Source organism: Euphorbia lathyris, chromosome 6 (genome assembly GCF_963576675.1).
Source record: "Euphorbia lathyris chromosome 6, ddEupLath1.1, whole genome shotgun sequence".
In the NCBI taxonomy this organism is placed as follows: Eukaryota; Viridiplantae; Streptophyta; class Magnoliopsida; order Malpighiales; family Euphorbiaceae; genus Euphorbia; species Euphorbia lathyris.
Window position 1 is genome coordinate 64,301,162 of NC_088915.1, and position 12,623 is coordinate 64,313,784.

The 12,623-nt window shown below is 32.3% G+C and overlaps 1 long non-coding RNA gene across 3 annotated transcripts; it reads left to right on the plus strand.

Annotated features, from left to right (window-relative positions):
* The first annotated feature begins 1,988 nt into the window (after window positions 1-1,988).
* On the plus strand, window positions 1,989-4,558 carry LOC136234254 (uncharacterized). 3 transcript variants are annotated; one of them, XR_010691160.1, is made up of 5 exons: window positions 1,989-2,224; window positions 2,834-2,954; window positions 3,929-3,993; window positions 4,081-4,140; window positions 4,235-4,558. It is a non-coding gene; the product is annotated as an uncharacterized lncRNA (long non-coding RNA). The 3 variants fall into 3 exon arrangements; XR_010691161.1 differs by having other exon boundaries at window positions 4,246-4,558; XR_010691159.1 differs by having other exon boundaries at window positions 4,081-4,558.
* The last annotated feature ends 8,065 nt before the right edge of the window (window positions 4,559-12,623 follow it).

The following is a 12,623-nucleotide window of genomic DNA, read 5'->3' on the forward strand; positions in this document are numbered from 1 at the left end:
TAGGTTTTAAGGCTTTACCAGAACTTTCTCCTTTAACAAAGGTGTTAACGCTGCTACCCGAGGCCGGAGCTTTCCCTGAAGGCTTCTGTGGCAATAGGGCAACCAGCGTGTTGTACTGCTCCTTGGTGAGGGAGAAAGGTTCCGTGTTAGATTGCATGTCATCCTCCTCTCCTGAGTCTCCGCAATCCCTGTTCTGAGTTATTGTTGCGTTGGCCTTTGATTGATTTGTTCTGAAAGGAGCTCCTTTGTTTCTATTGCCATAGTTCGGTGGGTATCCATGCTTTTTGAAGCATATTTCTTCTGTGTGACCTGCATTGCCACAATATGTACACAATGGTGAAGTTTTGCCATTTGTTTTGCGAGTGTTATACCTTGAGTTGTTTGGCCTATTGTTTTGTCTATTTTGTGTGTTGGTGATTCCTGCGAATGCATTGCTTTCATTTCCATCGTTGCCTTTGACAGGTGCAAGACCTATTTGCCGTTCGTGCTGAGTGGCCAATGCGAAAGCTTTGTTAAGGGAAGGCAAGGGCTCGATCAACAGAATCTGTGAACAAATTGTAGAGTAAGAGTCGTTCAGCCCTTGGAGAAAGGTGATGACTTGGTCCGCGTCTTGCTGGTCACGGAGGATTTTGAAGGCATCACAACTGCACGTCTGCCTGCAGGTGCATTTCGGCATTGGTCTCAGATTCATAAGCTCGTCGTTGAGGATCTTCAAGCAGGTATAATAATCTGAAACGCTGCCATTTCCTTGTTTTAAATTATGTATTTCTCTGTGTAGCTCCAGTATTCTGATCGAATCCGTTTGTGCAAATCGCTCCTTCAGGTCTGCCCAGACTTGATCTGCCTTGTCGAGCCACACGATGCTACGGGCTATTGAAGGTGACAGTGCGTGGTGGATCCACGACATAACCATGTTATTGCACCTCTCCCATTGGGTGTACATGACATCGTCGAGTGCCGGAGCTTTGATGGTGCCGTCGACAAAAGGGAATTTGTTCTTCGACATAAGGGCTACCTTGACCGCTCGTGACCACTGATGATAATTAGGCCCGGTGAGGACTTGCGACACCAATGCAAGGGCCGGGGTTTCATTCTGGGTCAGATGATAGGGGCTATTAGATGTTATCACCGGAGTAGCCATATTGCTTCAATGGTGGAAACTTCTAAGCAGAGTTTTTCTCTGATACCATAATAAGTTTAATGAGGTGAGAAATGTTACTATAATCTTGTATTTCTCATTAAAAATTAAAAACCACTAACTATTACATTTTATATTTGTGGTTAGGTGTATTGAGCAAGCAATCTTGGGGACTAAGTAAAAAAGGACACAACAAGTGGATGAATCACCACCATAGATCAAATCTGGAGATGATGGATGGTGGTGATTACTTTGGGGGATAATTTGGTAAGGTGGTACTCATCACAAGGGGATGGGGTTCTTCTAGAATGCTCCAATAATGGTAAAAGTCCATATTATCCTCCAAGCTTGCGAAATGACCAGATTACCCTTGGTTAAGTGAAAAGTCACTAACCCTTTTGATTTATTATCTTTACTGTATTTGAGTCAGATGATATCTTCTCTCAATACGTAAACAAGACTTTGAGAATCCAAAAGCCTCTTCTTCTTCTCTTTCCATTTCGAACCTGAACTCCATCTTCAACCCTTGTTCTTTCGTTTTCTTTACTGTAATATCTTATTCTCCGACCTAATCCATCTTTTAGACCTCTGAATTTCTCATTTCTTCAGAAGCTCAATCTTCACTTTATCATGTAAGTTTTCAATTTATATTTTTTGTGTTGTTTGAGATTCCTCTGCCATAATATATTAATTTGTGGGTCGGGTGTGAGATTGGTGCTTTTCATTATCTTTGTGTGAGATTTCCTTCTGTCTGATTAGAATGGTTCGCTTATTTTAATGAAATTTTGTCTTTACATTTCTGCTCTTCTTATTATGTTGATTTATATTGCTTTGTGTATGGATGTTGATGGGAAGTCTTGTGCATTGGTCTGAGTATAACATTTTGGGGAAACATAACAAAAACTTCAAAAAATGGAAGTTTTTTCACAGAGCTAGGATGGGGATTTACAAGGAAGGAGACTGTCAAAAACAGAAGGAAAAAGAAAGAGAAAGAGAAAGGGAAAGAGAGAAAGAGAAATAGCAGATTGATGGCATGAGAATGGGAATGAGAGACGTAGTATGTTCTTGGACTTCTCCAATTACGAGGTGCGCTATATCCTTTACCTTTGTGGACGTGGCATTTTCAATCCGTGCTTACAATTCTTCTGCATGTTGACAATGGAGTTCTGATTTTCACCAATTGTATTCTTATCTATTTGTTTGTTTGTTGGGATTAAATTCCTTTTGAATGTTAATGTTATCAATTTCAATTGATTAGGTGGTGTTGGGCTTAATCATCTATCTTTGATATTCTTTTCTATGAGCTTGGTTGCATTTTCATAGAAAATATGGTAGACTATTATTTTAAAAAATAAAAAATAAATTCTATTTAAGAGATTATATTGGAGTTACTAATGATATGGCGTTAGCACAGAAATAATATGAAGGAAAATAGGAATTGCATTATATATATGTTGCATTCATTTACCAGTTCCTTGTATTGAACTATAGTTGTAAGAAGGGAAATGAGTGGAAGGGGATTGAATTGAATCATGTTTTACTTGCTGAAAAAATTTCAAAATTATATTCATATTCATACTTTAGGCTCACGCAATTTTTTCCAATTCAACGCCATAAGAACTCTGAAGTTTGTTTTGTAAGCTGGGTCACCCACGCTTAGTTTGGCTCTTAATTATCTTGTCAACTATTTGCTAGCTTGGAATGTAAGCCCAGTACTCAGGTGCTGTGACGGAGGAGGGCCAGAAGTTGGACTCTGCTCATTTCGACTATCTTGCATCAATAGTGGGAGCACTTTGTCATCTTCAGAAGAAGCCTGGTAAGCCATACTTTGTTCTAGCATAAATTATGAGTTCTTTTTAGTTATATAGCAGTATGAATATAAATGTTAACCAATATTATTATTTTGTTTCATTATGGCTAAATGTTCAAATGGAAGCATTTTTTTGTTTGATTGCCTAAATATTGCAGGAAATAAAATTGTGCTAGAAATCATGCTCCGTCAATCTATAACTTGCTGCAAATTTTGTTTGTGTTATTTCTAGTTCCTTGTATTTTCTACATATAGGTCAAAAGGAATCCCAATCTGTTGAGTAGATGCTCTGTTTTTCCACTCTATGGTCGTTTGTCTTTTTTCTTATCAATAGATGCTCTATTTCTTCCCAATCAATTGAACTAAAGACTTAGCAAAGCCCTTATATCAATTTGTGCTAATATTAGCAAATGCTTTGTCAAAATTAGGAAATTGCGGTGGGGTGAATTTTGTAATCACTTAGCGTGCAGTGTGTGCTGTTTTCTGCCTGTCAAAACTACTAGCTCAAGAATTTGTGTTAATACCATGAGATGTTGATGTTAAATAATTTTATGCATCCTAACCAGCGTGCTACAATTCAACAAATAACCAACCCACTTACCAAGGTTTAGAGGAATTCTGATATCTTCCCTCCTAAATGACATTTTGTGCTCTTTGTCACTTTGATGCCGTACCTTATTCCGGCAGGCAGTTTTCAAACATCATAAAATCTAACAGTTGCAGTCGATTCATAATAGTTGTGGTTTCATGAACCTTATCACCATTAATTATAGCTCGAAAGTGGTTTACATGAGACTGGTGAGACATAGTTGTCACAAAGTCTCCTTAGGAAACTGGTTTACACGTCACATTCTCTCTAGCTTAGCCTACTTGCATAGCATGAAGACAATACATAGATACAGGAGTCGAAATAATTTGATTGTCTACGTTGTTTGTGGTGAGGAATTCTAATTTTCTTTGTTTATGTATGGACATAAAAGGGGCTAATTTGCTTGCTGATGCATCTGGAGTTGTTAAGCTTGCTGATTTTGGGATGTCAAAACTTGTGAGTAATGCTTTTCCATTCTTCATGGTGAACCTATTGATCACAATGCACATTATCATGTAGAATGCTGATCTATATCTTTCTCAGATTACTGGATAAGCAGCAGAACTCTCTTTGAAAGGAACTCCATATTGGATGGCTCTAGAGGTACCTTGTTGTATAATATATTAATATGTTATGGGCCTTATGGTCGGTCGCGTTTTGATTCTGATACTGCTGTCTTCTCTGCATCTTATGCAAGTTGTAATGCAGAAAGATACCCACTGTGATCTTGCACTTGCTGTTGAACTTTTGTTTCTGAGAAATTCAAGTTTTGCTGGTCCATCCAATTTAGGTGCTACTATTGAAATTCAAGGGATAAAAAACACACATGGGAGCGTATAGGAGAGCCTTGATGACTTTAATGCGGACAAAACCAATTTATTAGTGCATCTACAACAAGTGAAAGACAAGACTGATTGACAGTTAAATGCGGACATAACCAATTTATTGCTCATATAGCTCTTAGATATATATTTTGGCATAATTTTATAGGTTAACCTTTGATATAAATTTTTGACCTAATATATTAGGTTAATCTTGATTATGATATTTTGTGAGTTGGATTATATATTATGACATATTTAAACTTCAAATATTAATTATTTTTAAATATATTTATAATTTTCATGAATGTTGTTTATTGTGAATGTTGAAATATGTTTACAATTGTATTTAATAATCCTAATTGTAATTACAATTATTATTATATATATAATTTATAATTACAATCAAATAATGAAATTTGCCATCATAGTACATTACCAACAGATTTTCTGTCATAAATTCGTCGGTATCCTGATTAGCTTCTGTGTCGACCAATCCCATTAGCGACTACTTTTGGTCGCAAAATGTGGTCGGTAAAGATTGCGACTGCTAAGCGACTAATTCAAGCAGTCGATACAGTCTGCGACTGTAGTCAGAAATAGTCGGCGTTTCACTAACGACTAAGGACTTACCTACTGAATGTGTTAAACTGCTAAATTCAGTCGGTAAACCACTTTAGCTACCACATCAGCTACCAAATTGCGGTAGCTAACTAGTTGTTTTCTAGTGATGCATTATTAATTTTGTTTGATAAAAAAACAGTAAATCTCTTATTTAGGATAGTAACTAATAAACCACTTACTAAAAGTTCTCAATCCGTATAAAATCACAAACAAAATATATAAAAGAATCTAGAAAGAAAGATAATATATTTTATAAATGCTCTTACAATAAAAAAAATTGAAAGAATTTTGAAAACTCAATACAATTGATTTGATGAATTAGGAAGAAACAGTTCAACCCCATCCAAGAAGTGTTGTAAGAAGATAAATAAAAGCCAAAGATATAGGATAAAGAGCATATGCTATAATACTTGTCCACACTGGGAATTTTGCGGAGAATATAGCCGATACGCCAATTAAACTGCATATTATTAGAACTGTCAAAACTTCTAATGACACATCCCAAGCTATATCTTGTATACAAACTAGTGACAGGAAGGTTATCAGTCCCATCACATTGTTCATGAATACTCCTCCGTAAAGCTGCAATCAATATATAGTCATATATTTAGTGACGTAGTTAAAAATAAATACTCACGAGAAATATATTTAAAATTACATATTTTTTGGTGACTAAGCATTAGCGAAGGTTACTACCTTGTTAGTGATATCAAATTTGGTATAGATTTTGAATATAGTGAAATCATTGGCTAAATTATACATATACCAACGAAAATGTTCGTCGGTAAATCTAATATTTGTTAATTTTTCTAAACAAAATAAAGGTCCGACTCACTCTATTTGTCCTTCATATGTAAGAAGCCATATAGCTCACTTATTAAATAATATGAGATATTTAACATTTTTCTCTGAGTCGGGGGTTAACCGCCCCTCCATGACCCGTTGGTCCTCCATGTTTGGTAGTGATATCAAATTTGTTATAGATTTTGAATATAGTGAAATTATCGGCTAAATTATACATTTAGCGACAAAGCTCGTCAGTAAATATAACATTTTGTTAATTTCTCTCTAAGTAATGCTTAGCTCACTCCAAAAATTACCTCAACTAGAAGATTTTCTCACATATATAAGAATCCATATAGCTCCATCATTAAATAAATTGGGATATTTAACATTCTCCCCAGAGTCGGAAATTGCATTCGTATTTTTGAAAAAACAGAAACGAACCTCAGAAAGTGTCAAAGAGACTGCAGTTTCAGTCTTCTCCTTAGCAGAATTTATTGCTCTGTAAATCGTTTTGAATCCCAAAGCTAATGGGACAACAACATATGATATCAAGAATGACGGGATACTTATAGCCGTCGCCAATTGCTTTATACTTGTCATTAAAGGTGTCGCTAGCACAAAAGTAAGAGCACTTCCGCAAAGGATCAAAATAGCTGCCTCTATGTAATTCCACCATGCATTTTCATCCGAAGTAGCCTTGCTTGCAGTATTTCCCTGCACCCATCACAATATAATTAATAGTTAGAGTTGTTTACGAGCCTGGGTATCCATCGGGGGTATAGCTAGGTCCGAATTCAATGGACTGGACTTACACAAGTAAAATACCGTGTCAAACCTTAATATAAGATATATGATTGAGCCTTAACTATATGCTCGAGCTTTTAGTTAAATCGGTTTCATGATATGGCCTTAGAGATTCTCTTGAATAAAACTTTTGAGGATTCTAGAGTGAGTCCTGGCAATCTCAATAAAGGGCGGCCCGGTCGCATTACGCGTCCCCGCTGAGCGAGGGTCCGGGGAGGGGTCCCACCACAAGGGTGTATTGGGGGCAAGCCTTCCCTTGCCAATTTAATTGGCAAGAGGCCGCTCCTAAGACTCGAACCCGTGACCTCTGGTCACACGACAACAACGTTTTACCGTTGCGCCAAGGCTCGCCCTCCCTGGCAATCTCAATAATTTGTGGAATTAAAAACACATGGTGGGATGTGCCTGTAATCCCATTGGGTATTTGTGTGTGGGGGTGTGTGAGATCTTAATACAAGATATATGATTGAGCTTTAATTATAAGCTCTAGCTTTTAGTTAAATCGGTTCCATGATATACCTGTGAATTGCTGCCCGTGGCTGACGAGTTTTTCTGGATTTGACAAGGTTGGATATTCCCAGAAACATTAGACTCTGTAAGCAATCTTGAAACCCCTTCGTTGAACTCAATCTCAGAAATAGTAGAATCAGCTGATTTATCTAACTCGGTCAATAGTTTTGAGACAAAATCATCAGCATTCAACCCAAATTCTTGTACTTGCATTCCTACTACTAATGCTCTAAGTTCAGCAGCTGTTATTTCTTTACTGTTAATTTATAAGAATTCAGAGAGTAGAAAAATTAGCATCCAGGATTTGTCACTTAGTTTTTGAAACTGAATTTTGAGTACTTTAATTAGGGGCAACTTGGTTGACATTAGTTATATCATTATCGTTTTTAAATGATCCAGTAATGTTATATATATTTATTTAATTCAGTTATTCATATTTATTGTTTGTTGTTAACGTGTTGTTTCTTAATTCTTTCTATTATTTGAATTAGAAAAAAAAAAAGTAAAACAGAAATGCTAAAAGGAGAACTAAATGGATATTATGTTGTTTATGGACAACACAATTTATTTAATTCAAAATAATGTAATGATTAGTTTTTAAGATGACTAGTTAATTTAGCCAAAAGTATATGAAATTTGAAGATGATGGTTTGGAACCAACTGAACTAACATTCTTTGTCGTCGTTGTTGTCTTGTGGATGAATAATATATGGTTAAAATTCTGGGAATGGGGATGTTAATTTATGGTTTTGACAAGTAGAATTTATAGAAAAGAATTGTTTATTTTAAACAATTTTAATTCTTTAACTTTTTAGGTTTTGGGTCATTTAGATGTTTTTTTATGAGAGAGAAAATTAATGTTTAGAAATAGAAAACTTCAAAAATAATGATTTTGAAAAATAAAAAATATTGTTTCATAGGAAATGTGATATTAAACGACTTTAATTTTTGAAAATTTTCATTTTGAGATTGTTATGGTCTAAATTTGGCAATCAATAAAAAATAAAAAATCTGCAAACCATATAGCTCAGTTTGTAACATAAAAAAATCACACATACCGATATATAAAAACTTAAAACCACATGACATTTATTTGAAATTAATCAAAAAAAAATAAACACTACCTACAAAGTGATGGAGAAAAAGGTGTTAACAATAATTAATACATACACGAAAATATATAATTTTTTTTTTAAGAATTTTAGCATATCAAATTTTAAAAAACTTCAATAGTTTTTCTTTTTTCTCCCACATACATTTGTAATTATCGATAAAAAAATTAAAAAATAATCTGATTATTTATATTGAGAATATGATTAAATATTTTTTAAATGAATTATCTTTCAATTGAAAAAACAAAAATTAATATAGAAAAAAAATATAAAAATAAACCTTGTTATTTGATTGATTTGCACAGCTCCCTTAGTTTAAAAATTTACAAACATGGAGTATGTGTTTTGTGCGGTTTACAAACTCAGTCATCCTCTAAAAAATTGTTATGGGGACTATTTACCCTAAAAGGGAATGACTTGGAACAATAAAAACACTGATTTTGTAATAAATTATATCACAAGTATTGTTTAACTACAACTACAAATTTCACAAAACACAAAACTAATGTTTATAAACTTTTTAAACTACCGGAACTATCTCTTCAAATCGACCAAACAACGTGATTTATTTGTACTTTTCTCTTTAAAATGAGTAGAAAATTAATTTAATAAAAATGCAAAGAACACTGCATTTGTATCATTGTATGTGCCAAATGGAAGTTTTCTTTTACAAAAATAATATCTCAAGATATCATATACATTAATATTAACCCAAAATAAATTACTTTTGAGGATATTGCTGGATTCTCAAAATCAGGTTTGATTGTTAGATATGTAAATAATCTATAATAGGATTGTTTACATATCTAACATTGATAAGTTTGCAAACAGTTAGAGAGTATATAAATACACATGTACTAGTAGTTATGTTTATTTGAATCTGATCAAATAATTTGAATAGGAAAAACAAAACGAAATGAAGAGTCTTCAAATATTTATCATCCTCATGCTGCTTGTTCTTTTGATGATCCCTAAAGGTAAGAGAATAAATCAATCATATTATTATTATATTTATTCAATTTTTGGTTGGTCCCTTTCCAGAAAAATAAAAGTCCAAACCCTTCAAATGCTAGGCATCTTAGTGATTTGTTTTTTTTTTTACTTAATTTAAGAAAAAATTGATGGTTAGGTTTAATATTCTAATTGTAATTTTTGTCTATGAATTTTGTAGAAAACAGTGTTGTAGAAGCAGGCACAAGAAAGATATGCGTAAAAGGTGAACCTATCCGTAAATGTACAGAGAAGGCTTGCAATGATTTGTGCACCGCTAACCATGGTGTTGTTTCTAGCGGATTCTGTATTGTTACGGGAGTTTGCAGTTGTATGTTCCCATGTATACCTTAATGTGTTTTTTAGTCTCTTATTAGAGACATCCATATTTTATATTTATAATAATTATATGAAGCATGAATAATACTAATTATTATTGTTGTTTTTTTTCTTTGAAAAATTATTATTATCGTTGTTATTTTTCGATCAAGCAAACAACAATCAGAATAAAAAGAGGGCATATATAAGTCTACATAATTTCAATGAAAGTAATTCATGTCCATTTATTAGAAAAGGTTTTAGGAATAAAAATTGTATTCCAGTTATACTTATGAACGCTTGTTATTATTCATATCAGTACTGCTGCTAAATCTAGTTCCAAATCTTCCAATTCTACAGCTGTGTGCTTTGCTCACATGTTTTCCTACCTTTCCACCAAGGGATACTACTCTCCAGCTATAAGAGCATGCATCTTAAAACATCTCATCTATTTAAGGGAGAGTTTAGTTCAAACTTCAGAATTCGAATTGGAATTAGAATCAGAATGTTAGGGAATCTGATTGGGAATGAGAATTTTATTTTTTTTATTTGGTTTAATCTGGAATCAGAATCCAATTAATTTTAGAGGATATTTCGTTCAAATTATGGAATAGATGGAGATAAAATCAAATTTTTTTCGTAATAATAATATATTTATACTCATTTATATATTGAAATTTTTTTATTCTAACAAGTTAATTATAAACTACAATATTATTAATGTAATTTTTCAGTAAGAACATTGAAAGAAGTAACAAAAAATAAATAAATAAATGTGACCGCATGAATAAAATTCAATTAATGTAAAAAAAACTATTTGGTGATTTTAATTTTTAAAAATTAATATTATAATTATTAGTGGATTGGGAGAGAATCAATTGTGATTAAAGGGTGAGAGGCAGGGCCGTTCCTGACCTTTTAGAGGCCCGGGGCGAGATGATAATTTAGGCCCCCATATGTACGTTCTACTTTTTTTTTTAATTTATAGGCCAGATGATTTTTATTATTATTACAAAGATAAAGTACAAATTTAGTCATATGGTTATTAGGAGAGAGCAATCATCATTCATGCATAAAATAGTGCAATTTTAAACCTAACGTTTATCAATTGGTACAGTTTCGAACTTAATTGACAAAAATGAGGTTTTTTATATGTAATTTCTTGTTCTATCCCCGCTCCAACCTCCACTGTTCTAGTCACTCAATATGGTTTGAATTTGCACATTTCATGTTAATGAAAAGAACTCATTTTTAATCAACTAGACTTGAAATTGCACCAACTCGTAAAGGTTATTTAAAATTGTAATATTTTCTACATAAAAGCTAAATTGGTAGTGCAGTAGTAGTGAGTATACTAACTAGAATTATTTATGTACTAAAATAACAAGTATCTATGTCATGCTGAAAGAAGTAAATAAATATTAGTAGAAAGCATAATTAAGCCTCTGAATTTTACCTGTTTTAAGGATCAAACTGCTGATCGATTATTTTTTTACATTGAATCCTTTATCATTGATTTTGTTATGGATTTGGTCCTTATTTAACTTTTTCGGCAATTCTAAAGTTAAATAAGGGCCTAATCCATAATAGAATCAATGATCAAGAATTCAATGTGGAAAAATAATTGATTAGGGGCTTAATCCTTAAAACAACCAAAGTTCAGAGTTTAATTATGTTTTTTGCTGTAAATATATTATTTTTCATATTCAATATATTGATAAATAAATTTAAGAAAAAAAAAATTGAAATGAGATAATAAAGTTTTTTTAGAAAAAATTAAATGGTTATTTTTCTTATTGGATACATAAATAAATTGATAATTTTGATTTAACAAAAAAAAAAATTATAGTGATAAAATGGGGTGGGAAGGGAAAAAATATTTGATAATAATAAAAATGAGGAGGAGGAGGTTCGAACCTCCAACCACAAGCTTAATTAAAAACAGAAGCCTCTTACTTATACCAACTAAACCAATTACTTTCTATTTTGTTTATGCATCTCGATTTTATATATCTACAAAATAAAATATTTTTTAGGCCCCTTAATATTATGGGCCCTGGGCGGGCGCCCCTCATTTCATAGCCCAGGACCGGCCCTGGTGAGAGGTGGGAATCATAACTCATATACTGTTAGGAATGAGATTCCGATTACACACAATTTTTTGTTCAATCATATATTAAGAATGAGAATCAACCATTCTCATTTTGATTCCCGGATGAAAAATTCCTTAACCAAACACTATATGAACTAATATTAGGGGGCTACAAGAAGCGGAAGTACTTATATATATATATATATATATATTATTTCTTTCTTATCCTCTGATTAGCCGTGTTAATGATGAACTGTCAAGTTGTTGATGAACTTCAAACTGCTTCTAGATGTTGCTAAGTGTATGATTTCTTCTACATTTCTTTACTTTCATTATTGTTGCAGGTTTTATGAGTTTGATTGAATTTGTTTACAATCTGTATATAAGGAGAGAATGAGGGAAGTTGAAAAGAAAGACCCTTATAAATTAAGATGGTTGAATAATTGAATGAATAAAGAAAAAGAATTGAACAAATTAAGATGGTTGAATACACTACAAAAAAAAAAAGGCTTTTAGTAATGGAAAAAATTGTTATTAAAAGTCCAAATACCCTTAGTAAAAGCTTTTAATAAGTGGAAAAGCCCCTTATGAGCCCCTTGTTAAACGTTGCCTTGCTAATTGTTTTTAATAACGGAATTGAGTCCGCTTATTATTAAACTTACAATAATGGAAAATATACCATTATTAAAATAATATTTATAATAATTAAATATCCTCTTATTAAAACTAATTATAATAACAAAAAAAAGACTTATTATAAACTAATTATAATAATTAAAATCATTATTAAAATATATTATTAATAATAAACAAATCCCTTATTAAAATATATTTATGATGATAATAAAATCGCTTATTAAAAAATATATATAATGATAAAAAACCGCTTATTAAAACTAATTTATAATGATAAAGAAACTTGTAATAAAGAATAATTATAATGATTGAATTAACCACAAAACGCTATATAATAAATATTGAAAGATCAACCATTCAAAATTTACAATACATATGCACTTCTAATATGTG